Here is a 12,588-nt window from a genome sequence, read left to right on the forward strand (position 1 = left end):
GGTAATGTTCGGCCGTCGAAAGTGCTATAGGTTCGGCTTCCGAAACTTCACATTAGGCCGCCGAATGTTGCATGGTTTTGCATGCAGTTTCGGCAGCCGAAGGAAAGGCGGTTGGCCACCTATTTAAGCCCCTTTGACCGGCCATGGAGGGTGTTGGAAGCTCTCTTGGTAGTCAAAGGTGAGGTTATGCTCTCCTTGGGAGGTTTTCATGGTGTTTTCCTCAAATCTTGTAAGGTTTTCATGAGTTTTTACTTGGGTTTGAAGGTTTTGACTCAAAAGAGGAAGTTGTGGAGCTTGCAGCTTGAGGAGCTTGGTTTCTCCATGTTTTGAAGCTAGGATCACACCAGCCAAGAGGTAAGTGTTGATCCTTATGTTTTATAGTGTTTTAAGCAAGTTTTATGGAGGGAAAGGGAAGAGTTGCATGGTGAGGTGTACAAGGAGGTTTTTGAGGGTTTTTATGCATGAGGATGTTTATGTGTTATGGGTGTTGTTTGTTGGGGTTTTTAGGTAGTTTTGGACCCCTTTGTGCATATATTGGAGTATATGCTTGCTATGTGTGTTGGGATGCATGTTGAGTGAGGTTTGAGGGAATTTGTGCATGAGGTGAGCTAGGTTCTGCCTAACTGGAGAACCCAGCTTCGGCCGCCGAAGGAGGGTTCGGCCGCCGAACGTGTTGAGGAGGTGGTTTCGGCTGCCTCAACCTGCCCCCGAAGGATTGGACTTTCGTCTCTGGAGGGGAGGTTCGGCCGCCGAAGGTGCCGCCGAAGGTTGAGACTTTCGTCTCTGAAGTGTGTTTTGGCCCCCGAACCTTGCCCCCGAAGGCTTCGGCCGCCGAAAGAGGAGCTTCGGCCGCCGAAAGTAGGCGAGTTTCGTCTCTGGAGAGGACATTCGGCCGCCGAACCTGCCGCCGAACGTGTCCTGCCCAGCCTTCTTTTGCATGCTTTGCATGATTGTTCTAGGGTCTTTTAGGGGGTTTTGGGGAGCTGTGTAGGAGATGTGTTAGAGTTATGTTAGCCTTGTTTGGCACCTCATGTGAGTCCACCTGTGTAGGATCGGACCTGAGACGAGGTGGTTAGCGCCAGGGTGAGAGTTGGCCCAGAGTTAGTCACAGCTTGGCTTCAGGTGAGTAGACCTAACTATGCATGTTTTCAAGTACTTTAGTGATTACAGAGCATGACAGTATGAGCATGAGACACGCATCATGGATGCCATGTGATACTAGGTTGTATTGCATTAGAGATCACGAATATGTTGCATTGCATTGTTATTGTTGATGGGATGGACCAAGGCGATCTCAGTAGCCCGCTACCTGTTATGTCTAGATAAGACCTTTGGGAGCTCCGTAGTTAGGGGCCGGGCTCTAGTACATGTAGTGACCTGGGAGTCCGTAGGGACTGGGCACCGACAGAGGGAGTTCTGGGATCATGTCTAATCCGAGATGTGAAATGTTTGTGCTGTGACACATGCCATGAAAGCATATAATGAATGAACTGTTTTATGGTTTCTACTCACTGGGCTCTTGTAGCTCACCCCATTCCCTTAATCCCAGTTTTGCAGGGCCAGAGTTCAGCAGAGTGAGTTATGAGACACGCAGAGTGAGCATGGGTTGCCGTGTTTGGCTGTAATAGCATAGCTAGGTTGTGATAGAGTGGCATGTATAGGTATGATAGAAGCTTGATGTATCTGTTTATGATGTAAAGATTAAGGATGATATGATATGTTATGTATGTTTGTATAGTATAGTTGTGGACATGATGTATGGACATGATGTGTATACAGGTTATGCATGGAAAGAGCTTGTGGTAAAGAGATAGAGTATAATGAGATAATGTCTAGAGTTGTGCTTTGCCCAGTGTGTGCTGAATCCCTAGTGTATGCATGTGTCCTGTTTTCCGTTTCTTGATGAGAAATGTGTCAAGCTAGGCTTAACATATGATGTGTTTCGAAAACTCCAGTGATTAGGGAAGAAAGGGTATAAAATCCCTTGACCCATCTGAGAGGGAAGAAAGGGTAAATCCCTTGACCCAAAACAGACATCAAGACTAACCTGTGATATGCTGACCCTGAGAGAGTGGGTTCTATGTTTTCAGACATAGTGCATAGAGGTTGAGTGTGGTAGTAGATCACTGGTGTCGGCCTTGAAGGCTGTGATTTTAAGGTTAAGCCTGGTAGTTTTACAGAAAAGGTTTTCAAAGCTAGTGTTTAGTTGGCTCATGTATGGGATTGAGCAGGTACCCAGAGTTCAGTAGCAGGCTTGCTACGGGTCTAGGCGGCCTTAAGCCGATCTGGATCCTAGCGCCGAGCAGTTTGGAGCCATTACAGAGGGGTATCGATTTCCGGGCTGTTACAGATGGTATCAGAGCATAGGGCCTCTTGCGTACGGTGTTGAGTACGGTGTCATGAGCAAAGATGCTAAGGGATTAGAGGTATCTCACATCGGAAAGAGGTTTTTGTCTTTAGGAGGGCAAGCACAATAAGAAAGATCGAGAGAAAGATCATGTCCACTAGGATAGGCTGAGGAGTCATGTCTTGCTTGATGATGTGTAATGCCATGTTTGATGCATGTGCATTTCTGTTGGTATGATGGATGTTGACTGATCCCTTAGTCCTCGATATGCTATGTGATGATATAAGATGAGTTGAGAGACCAGGTACGGCTTTTGGCACAGTTGGTCATGGCATGTTATGCTAGATTGAGGGCTTTTGGTGACAGGATCATCCATGATATCTATGTGTTTTAGAGTTCATGTGTTTGCTACATGGACCCTATGTTAGGCTGTTTTTCATGTGTTTTGTGTTTTGTTCACATGATGTGAAGCTGATGTGTGCCTGTGTGCCTGTTGTGTTTCAGAAGAGTGATGATGCAAGGTGCGAGTCAGTTTGTGGAGTCAGATCCATCTGAGTGGGAAGGTACGGACACTTTTTCCCCCGTTCTGCCAAGAGTGTCCGAAGACAGCATGCGAGAAGAGAGGATGGATGTGCAAAGGAGGGATGTAGGTGTGCAAGTGAATATGGATGAAGAAAGGATGGGCAACTCGGAAGCTGATGCGCAGACGAAGGATTCCAAGATCTCAAGTTCAGGAGAAGTTGACCACTCCATTCTGAGCACAGCTGCGAAAAGAGAGAAAAAGAGGGTTAGAGGCCTTAAGGGGTCAAAGAAGCGAGAGTTCTGGAATAGGAAAAAGGCTCGTCTGGAGTCTGGTGTTGGTTCAAGGTCTGGTAGAGGGAGAGTAAAATGTGTGAGCTGTGGAAGGCCGCATAAGGGAGTGTGTCTTGCACGGACAACGGCATGTTTCAAGTGTGGACAAGAAGGGCACTTTGCGCGTGACTGTTCTACTTCGCCCAGGGTGGTACAAGCCCAGCGGTTAGCTACCAGGAATGTAGGTCAGGCCAGTCACCAAGGAGGAGGAGCAGACACAGCGAACACAGTGATGCCAGGTATGCTCACTTGTTCCTATTCTGTTGTTTTGTGAGCTCTAGTGTTTGTTCGTTAGTTGCTCTAGGAGCTTTGAGTAGTTGAGTTGATAGCTTCTCGGCTTAGCGTGTCCTCTTTGGGTTAGGTAGACCCGGGTAGGATTCATCTCTGGCAAAGGTTCAGTCCAGTGTCCTTGCGAGTAGATGCCAGCCACTCGACTTGACGGTCCGAGACTTGAGTGTTTGGATGTCATTCGGGGATGGCTTGGTTTTCTCTTTATGATGCTGGGGTTACCTGCGTCTGCAGCGCATGGTAGTTAGGAGCGGAGTTCAGGATGGATCTGAGGTAGGTGTCAGAGGGGACCCAGTAGAATGCCTAGAAGTTCGCTGTCAGCTGTCAGGCTCGTAGGGTGTTTAGGAGGGGTTGTTAGAGTGAGTTCTTATTCAGGTTTCAGCGGTTAGCAGGCAGGTCTGGGAACCAGCCTTAATATCGTAGTGTGAGTGTCAGGATTACCATCAGGCAGGGAGGTAGAGTTGGTATCGACGTGGTACGCAGGACCAGTACCATTTCTATCTTTCCTCACAAGATGGCACCTGCAGAGTTGTGAGTGTGCGTAAGGGCGCGTAGGAGTAGTGGCGTGCGAAAGAGACAAGGATGAATGGTCCAGTGTGATGTGTCCGTGAGTCTAGGAGAGTACAGAGGCAGAAGAAAGCAACGACAAGTAAGAGCAGAGAAGGAGGAAAAAGAGAAGGATCAGAGTAGCGCAGCAGAAGCCTGTTGCGAGGTTAAGACGACGCCAGTGTCGTATAGATGAAGAAAGAAGGGCAAGGATCAGAGTGCGCAGTAAGTTTCGTTTGCTTGTTTGCTTGTTTTGTTTGTTGTGTTAACATTCGGGGACGAATGTTTTTATAAGGGGGGTAGATTGTAATACCCGGCTCGTTCAGGCATCGGAATTCCTACCGTCCGGTGGAATCTCGGATGTCGGATTCGTTTTGAGGGGTAGTGCAAGGGTAAACTGACGTTTTCTACAAGGTTTTCTAAAGGTTTTCTAACATGGTTTTAAATGTTTTATGGTTTTGAAAGGAAAGGAAATGAGGTTTGAAGAGAAAAGACTAAGGAGGCAAAATGCAGGTTCGGCCGCCGAAAGTGCTATAGGTTCGGCTTCCGAAACTTCACGTTAGGCCGCCGAATGTTGCATGGTTTTGCATGCAGTTTCGGCAGCCGAAGGAAAGGCGGTTGGCCACCTATTTAAGCCCCTTTGACCGGCCATGGAGGGTGTTGGAAGCTCTCTTGGTAGTCAAAGGTGAGGTTATGCTCTCCTTGGGAGGTTTTCATGGTGTTTTCCTCAAATCTTGTAAGGTTTTCATGAGTTTTTACTTGGGTTTGAAGGTTTTGACTCAAAAGAGGAAGTTGTGGAGCTTGCAGCTTGAGGAGCTTGGTTTCTCCATGTTTTGAAGCTAGGATCACACCAGCCAAGAGGTAAGTGTTGATCCTTATGTTTTATAGTGTTTTAAGCAAGTTTTATGGAGGGAAAGGGAAGAGTTGCATGGTGAGGTGTACAAGGAGGTTTTTGAGGGTTTTTATGCATGAGGATGTTTATGTGTTATGGGTGTTGTTTGTTGGGGTTTTTAGGTAGTTTTGGACCCCTTTGTGCATATATTGGAGTATATGCTTGCTATGTGTGTTGGGATGCATGTTGAGTGAGGTTTGGGGGAATTTGTGCATGAGGTGAGCTAGGTTCTGCCTAACTGGAGAACCCAGCTTCGGCCGCCGAAGGAGGGTTCGGCCGCCGAACGTGTTGAGGAGGTGGTTTCGGCTGCCTCAACCTGCCCCCGAAGGATTGGACTTTCGTCTCTGGAGGGGAGGTTCGGCCGCCGAAGGTGCCGCCGAAGGTTGAGACTTTCGTTTCTGAAGTGTGTTTTGGCCCCCGAACCTTGCCCCCGAAGGCTTCGGCCGCCGAAAGAGGAGCTTCGGCCGCCGAAAGTAGGCGAGTTTCGTCTCTGGAGAGGACATTCGGCCGCCGAACCTGCCGCCGAACGTGTCCTGCCCAGCCATCTTTTGCATGCTTTGCATGATTGTTCTAGGGTCTTTTAGGGGGTTTTGGGGAGCTGTGTAGGAGATGTGTTAGAGTTATGTTAGCCTTGTTTGGCACCTCATGTGAGTCCACCTGTGTAGGATCGGACCTGAGACGAGGTGGTTAGCGCCAGGGTGAGAGTTGGCCCAGAGTTAGTCACAGCTTGGCTTCAGGTGAGTAGACCTAACTATGCATGTTTTCAAGTACGTTAGTGATTACAGAGCATGACAGTATGAGCATGAGACACGCATCATGGATGCCATGTGATACTAGGTTGTATTGCATTAGAGATCACGAATATGTTGCATTGCATTGTTATTGTTGATGGGATGGACCAAGGCGATCTCAGTAGCCCGCTACCTGTTATGTCTAGATAAGACCTTTGGGAGCTCCGTAGTTAGGGGCCGGGCTCTAGTACATGTAGTGACCTGGGAGTCCGTAGGGACTGGGCACCGACAGAGGGAGTTCTGGGATCATGTCTAATCCGAGATGTGAAATGTTTGTGCTGTGACACATGCCATGAAAGCATATAATGAATGAACTGTTTTATGGTTTCTACTCACTGGGCTCTTGTAGCTCACCCCATTCCCTTAATCCCAGTTTTGCAGGGCCAGAGTTCAGCAGAGTGAGTTATGAGACACGCAGAGTGAGCATGGGTTGCCGTGTTTGGCTGTAATAGCATAGCTAGGTTGTGATAGAGTGGCATGTATAGGTATGATAGAAGCTTGATGTATCTGTTTATGATGTAAAGATTAAGGATGATATGATATGTTATGTATGTTTGTATAGTATAGTTGTGGACATGATGTATGGACATGATGTGTATACAGGTTATGCATGGAAAGAGCTTGTGGTAAAGAGATAGAGTATAATGAGATAATGTCTAGAGTTGTGCTTTGCCCAGTGTGTGCTGAATCCCTAGTGTATGCATGTGTCCTGTTTTCCGTTTCTTGATGAGAAATGTGTCAAGCTAGGCTTAACATATGATGTGTTTCGAAAACTCCAGTGATCAGGGAAGAAAGGGTATAAAATCCCTTGACCCATCTGAGAGGGAAGAAAGGGTAAATCCCTTGACCCAAAACAGACATCAAGACTAACCTGTGATATGCTGACCCTGAGAGAGTGGGTTCTATGTTTTCAGACATAGTGCATAGAGGTTGAGTGTGGTAGTAGATCACTGGTGTCGGCCTTGAAGGCTGTGATTTTAAGGTTAAGCCTGGTAGTTTTACAGAAAAGGTTTTCAAAGCTAGTGTTTAGTTGGCTCATGTATGGGATTGAGCAGGTACCTAGAGTTCAGTAGCAGGCTTGCTACGGGTCTAGGCGGCCTTAAGCCGATCTGGATCCTAGCGCCGAGCAGTTTGGAGCCGTTACAGAGGGGTATCGGTTTCCGGGCTGTTACATTGCTGCCCTAGAGGTACTTGCTGCCCAAGTTGTGTCTGAAAAGGAAAGAATCGCGTTGCAAGCTCTTCAGAAGGAAGGAGGCGCGCGGCATGCTCTTCAGAAGGAAGGTGTGCACGCAGCAAGGATGTGCAGAAGGGAAAGATATGTTGTCCAGTCTTTCCTTTTTAGGTGGAGCCTTCGTTTGAATTTTGAATGATGAATGCAGAAGAAGCAAGTGCATCTCTTTTTGAGATCTTGCTGCCTAAATAGGAAGATCTGACTGCTGCAATGTGTGCACATCTTTGAACAAGGAAAGAAAGATCTGCAATTTGAATTTCAAATAATCTTCTGACTGAGCTTTCCTTATTTGCTTTTGCTTTTGCATTTTCCTTCTTTGAAAACTTTCTTTTCTGAAAACTTTCCTTATTTGAAAACTTTCCTTTTTTGGCACTTTTCATATTTGACACTTTTTGGCAGTTTTAAGAGCATTTTCTCCAAATTGTCTCTTTACACCTAATATCTGCAAAACATGATTAAAACCACAAAATTAGGCAGAAAAGATGTAAATAAACATCAAGAACATAATGATAAAATGGACTAAAATATGCTTTATCAAATACCCCCACACTAGCCTTTTGCTTGTCCTCAAGCAAATAAACACAGTCAAACAAGCTTTCTTTGCTACTTGATCCTTATTTCCACTTAAGCTCTTACTCTAAACACCTATTTTGAATCATTGCAGTGAAGAATATATGCATCAAGGTTACTCACCTTCTTTCCTTGTTTCCCTTTACTTACCATGGCTAAGATTTGTTTTCCTCAAGAGAGAGATTACACATGCACATGTTCTTGTTCAGTTAAAACTTTTTCTAGCTTTCAGAGTGACTTGCCCTTACCTTGAAGTACTTTATTCAGCCTTTTGCACATTAATCTTGCTTGAAAAAGTCACCAACCTTTTGACGTGAAGGTACATATTTGTGATACCCACCCCCAGTTACTCAGTTGGTCACCTATCCAAGTGGCTACTAGCTCTGTTCATAGTCTTTCAACAATTGGAACAGTTTTCAATTTGTGCTCATGAAGTCTTTGCCATTGCCGAATTTCTTTAATCAATGCATTAGGCAAATCAACACCAATTGCTAAAACAAGTCATGTTAAGTTCATTCACACATCTTTCAATTCATTCTCTCTAATGAGTGTCATCAATATATTTTTCACCATGGCAAACTCAAAGATTCAATTCAAAAGGCAATTCCCAAACATAAATACAACTCACTGCAATTGATTCAACATAAGTTTAAAGAGTCATCACATCAATGGGGTCATGGAAAGAAAGCTCATTCAACATAGTCTATGAGTTTGAGTAGAGCAAATAAAAAAGAAGAAGACTGTGGTTGTGTGTGTTATTGAAAGCAAAAACGAAAAATTGAAAAAAAAAATCACACTGAAAATGAAAACAAAAATTCAAACTGAAAATCAAAGCAAAAAAAAGAAAAAAGATTCAGAAATACGCACCCCCACACCTAAATCATGCATTGTCCTCAATGTATTGGAAAAATTAAAATGCAAAGGAAACTGAGTACTCCCCTGGGTGTGGTGTGCATGGTGCGATCCACTTGATCAAGGCTCAAGTAATTGGGGAAGGGAAAAGAGTCCCAACTGAATTGAGTAGAAAGTGTAGCACTCCTTTTGATTTGGTTATTACCCATCCTATTTTTTCCATGTACTCATGAAGTAACATGATTAGCTTCTCCTCCTTCAGATGAGGTGTGCCTCTAACCCTTATGTTTGTATTTTTGAGATGATTGGGCAACACTTTAAACTCCAATTCATGTTTCTCCATGGGTAGCTGCAATTTGGTACTAAATTCGGGCAAAATAAATTCTACCTTATCCGGAGGTTTGGGAAGGCATTGATCTGCATGGTCCTTTGGTTTAGGTGCTTGGAGCACCATTTGTTCCTTGTGAGCATGGGCTGTTTGCGTTGGATCAATGGCTGAATTGGTTTCAGTTGCCTCCTTCTGCGCACGATTGGTCTGCAGTAGAAGGCTGGAAGGAGTTTCATGCGATGGAAGCTGAAGAGGTGCGACTGGAAGTGTTGCAGGACTGTCCTGCGCAAGTCCTATCTGAAATGGGAGAATGGTGGGATTATCCTGCGATGGAAGCTGAAGAGATTCAGTTTGGATTTCCTCTATCTGTGCAAGGCTATTCTTCGAACTCATCTGAAGAGGTGCGATTGAGCTTTCTTCATTCTGTGCATAGCTGCAGTCCATCTGTTGGATGCAACAGTCAGTTTCTTTCAGTTCTGGCTCTTTTTGGCTCTCTTCCCTGCATAGACCATTGTTTAGTATATCATCTTGATTTATATAAAAGACATCTTTGCTCAAACAATCAATGATATCTAAACTCTCAACAGGTTCTATTTGATCAGTTTGTTTGGACAAATAATATTCTGGTTGTTTCTCTTCAGCAGCTTGTTCTTGTACTTGTGAACTCTCATCATCTGTCTTATCATCTTAAAACTCTTCCTCTCTTCTTAACATGTTTGCATTTAATGAGGTGGTCATTTGATCTATTTACTGTTGGAGGCTTTGCGCAGAAACTGCCAATATCTCTATCATCTTCTCAAGGTGCTGGTTGGATCTTGGAGGTACTGGTTGGGCTTGATATCCTCGATAATCTTGGTAGTCGTTAGCCCCTGCATAACAGAAGTCTGAATAGTCTCCCCAACCTGGATTGTATGTGTCATGGTAGGGATCTTGTCTTGGCTGTTCATAGAATCCTCCAAATGTATGTCTAGGCTGACTATTGAATCCTCCAAATGCATGCATTGGTTGGTCATACTCATAAAGTGTAGGACATTGATCAGTTGGGTGTCCCACATATGCACAGATCCTACATAGCCTTAGTGGCTGAAATTGTTGAGCTCGACCTAAGACAATACTTTTCACAACAGATATGAGTTCAGAAAATTGAGAATAGAGAAGATATGTACTTACCTCATCCATGAATCAGTTCCGCGATGGTGACTTGCTTTGGTGAGAGGATGGGTAATCTGAAGGGTGAAGAGAAGGTGAGATGTGCGATGGAGATGTTTCAGAAGAGTAATCTGCGGCTTGATGTTGCGATGGAGAGGCTTCAGAGATGGGATCTGCGATGGTGGTTATTCCTGCGCATGTTTGGGTTGTATGGTATCTCCACCGCTCTACCCTCATCCAGCTCGGGGATCTGTAGGGCCTCCGTATTGAAACGGGCAATGTACTCCCTCAGCGATTCATCTCTTCTCTGCCTGACCATCTCCAAGTAACTCGTCTTTCTGTCCACAGGCACTCCGGCAATGAACCGGCTGATGAAGATGGTGGCCAAATCTCCAAAACTTCTGATGCTTCCAGCCTCCAGGCTGTTAAACCACGCCCGTGCAGGCTCTGTGAGCGTCGTGGGGAATACCTTGCATATCAAGGCATCCAATAGAGTCTGCAGCTCCATGAAGGTCTTATAGTTGAGGACGTACTCTCTCGGGTTTCCCGTTCCGTCATAGGCCGGCATGGGTGGCATCATAAACTTCTTAGGGATGGTCTCCTGCTACACCCATTTTGAGAAGGGTGAAGAGGTAGGCAAGAGAGCTTGGTTGGGGTCCTTCGCCCCCAGCTCGGCCAAGAGCTGCTCTCTCATCCTCTGCAGCTTCTGATCTACACTTTCTTCCTCCTGTCTGGGTCTCTTCTCCAGATGGTATTCCTCCTCCCAAGCTTCACTTCCCGTCCTTCTAGTTGTCCCAGCAGAATAACTATCTGCCTCATCGTTCTCTATCAACTCTCTCACCCTCCTTCCATGAACTCTCGCCTCCGGTTCTTCTTCTCCCCCGGCCCTTCTCCTTTCTCCGGTTTCTCTGCTGTTTGTTTGGGGGTGGTTAAAGTAGGCTGGAGTTCATTGGTTCGAGGTTCTTCTACCACCGGCATCACATTTACTGGGGTGCTAAGGCCCCTCTGTTGCATTATCTGCCCCAGCCAGTGGGCAGTGTTTTGTAGTTGAAGAGCCATGGTTTGGAGGTCCTGGTTGGACAAGGTAGCTCCGGGTACATTCCCTGCCAAAATCGGCGAGGGGTTGAAGGAGATTAGTGGTTGGTTATTTGGAGTTGTGGGGCTAGAGAAAGAGAACTGTTGTCCTTCCTGAGCAAAGCTCAAGTCATTTGGGGTATTAACAAGGTTGTTCTCATTATGGTTGGCCATCGTGGATCTCAGTGGGTGTTGTAAGAGTGGAACTCCGGCGATGAAAAGATCTCCTTCATTCCCACAGACGGCGCCAATTGATGATCTAAGATCTAGAAAATAGGGTTTACAAATGGTTCTGTAAGCTAGGAAAAAACTTATCCTGAGAGGAGAGTGTTTCTCTCCTTTTATTCTTTTTCTTTGCCTGCCAGGGACGTGTCATGGCCTTACTTCCATTGGGCCACCTGTCTCTGTCATACTGATACGGACGTACGAGAGTATCAAGTCTCTATTCCATGTGTAACGGCCATTTAATTCTCTTCTGACACGCATGCAGATGGACCCACCAGGCGAATGGCTGGCCATCTTCCTTCTTCCGGGCTGGGCTAGAAGAGGCGATTAAAGCTGAGCTCAGAGGAGATCTGATTATTGGGCCGGAAAGGCTGGGCCGGCATGATTGAGAAATCTAGGTGGAGCCCGGTCTTAAGACTGAGCAGACTGGACCTTATTCATACGGGAGACTTGAGGGCCTCCAAGTAATGGGCTGTCGTCATGGCCTACCCCAGATCGGAGTTGAGAAATCCAGCGGTCATCAGTGTTAGTACTACTTTTAATTTAAATATTAATAATGGAAGCCCATTAAAAAAAATAAATATTAATAATAAAATATATTAATATTTTATGTTGTGAAATAAAATATATTTAAATATTAATATATTTAGAATTATGATATAAAACTATACTGTAATTAGATGTTTATGAAATCATTAGTGAATTATAAAGAGAAAACATAAATTAATTAATTTATTTATTTATTCTGTAATTAAATTAATTAATTAATTAATTTTTTTAATGAATTATAAATAATTCGGTGATTTTATACAAATAGGAGAATACTATTATAATTTTAGTTTACAATTTTATAGGAAAAATAAATAAATTAAATAATTAATTTATTTTATAATTAAATTAATTTAAAATTTTATTTCTTTTTAATGAATTATAAACGACGTACGCGTTTAGTATTAATTAATTTTTTTAATGAATTATAAATAATTCGGTGATTTTATACAAATAGGAGAATACTATTATAATTTTAGTTTACAATTTTATAGGAAAAATAAATAAATTAAATAATTAATTTATTTTATAATTAAATTAATTTAAAATTTTATTTCTTTTTAATGAATTATAAACGACGTACGCGTTTAGTATCAGAATAATATCATAATTTTAAATATTTATTTATAAAATTTTTTTTACTGTCAACTTATATTACTTTCATATACTAAAAATGATAAAATATAATAATTACATATCAATAAATTTATAACTGCTATTATTTAATTATAATACTATTATAATAATATATTAAAAATAATACTTATAATTAATACTAATTAAATTAATAATTATTTTTAAATTTAAATATAATATTATTATATTAATATTAAAATAATAATATTTATTATAAAAATAATTAAAAAATATTTTTATTATTAAATAAATATATAT

The sequence above is a fragment of the Manihot esculenta genome, chromosome 8 (genome assembly GCF_001659605.2).
Source record: "Manihot esculenta cultivar AM560-2 chromosome 8, M.esculenta_v8, whole genome shotgun sequence".
Classification (NCBI taxonomy): domain Eukaryota; kingdom Viridiplantae; phylum Streptophyta; class Magnoliopsida; order Malpighiales; family Euphorbiaceae; genus Manihot; species Manihot esculenta.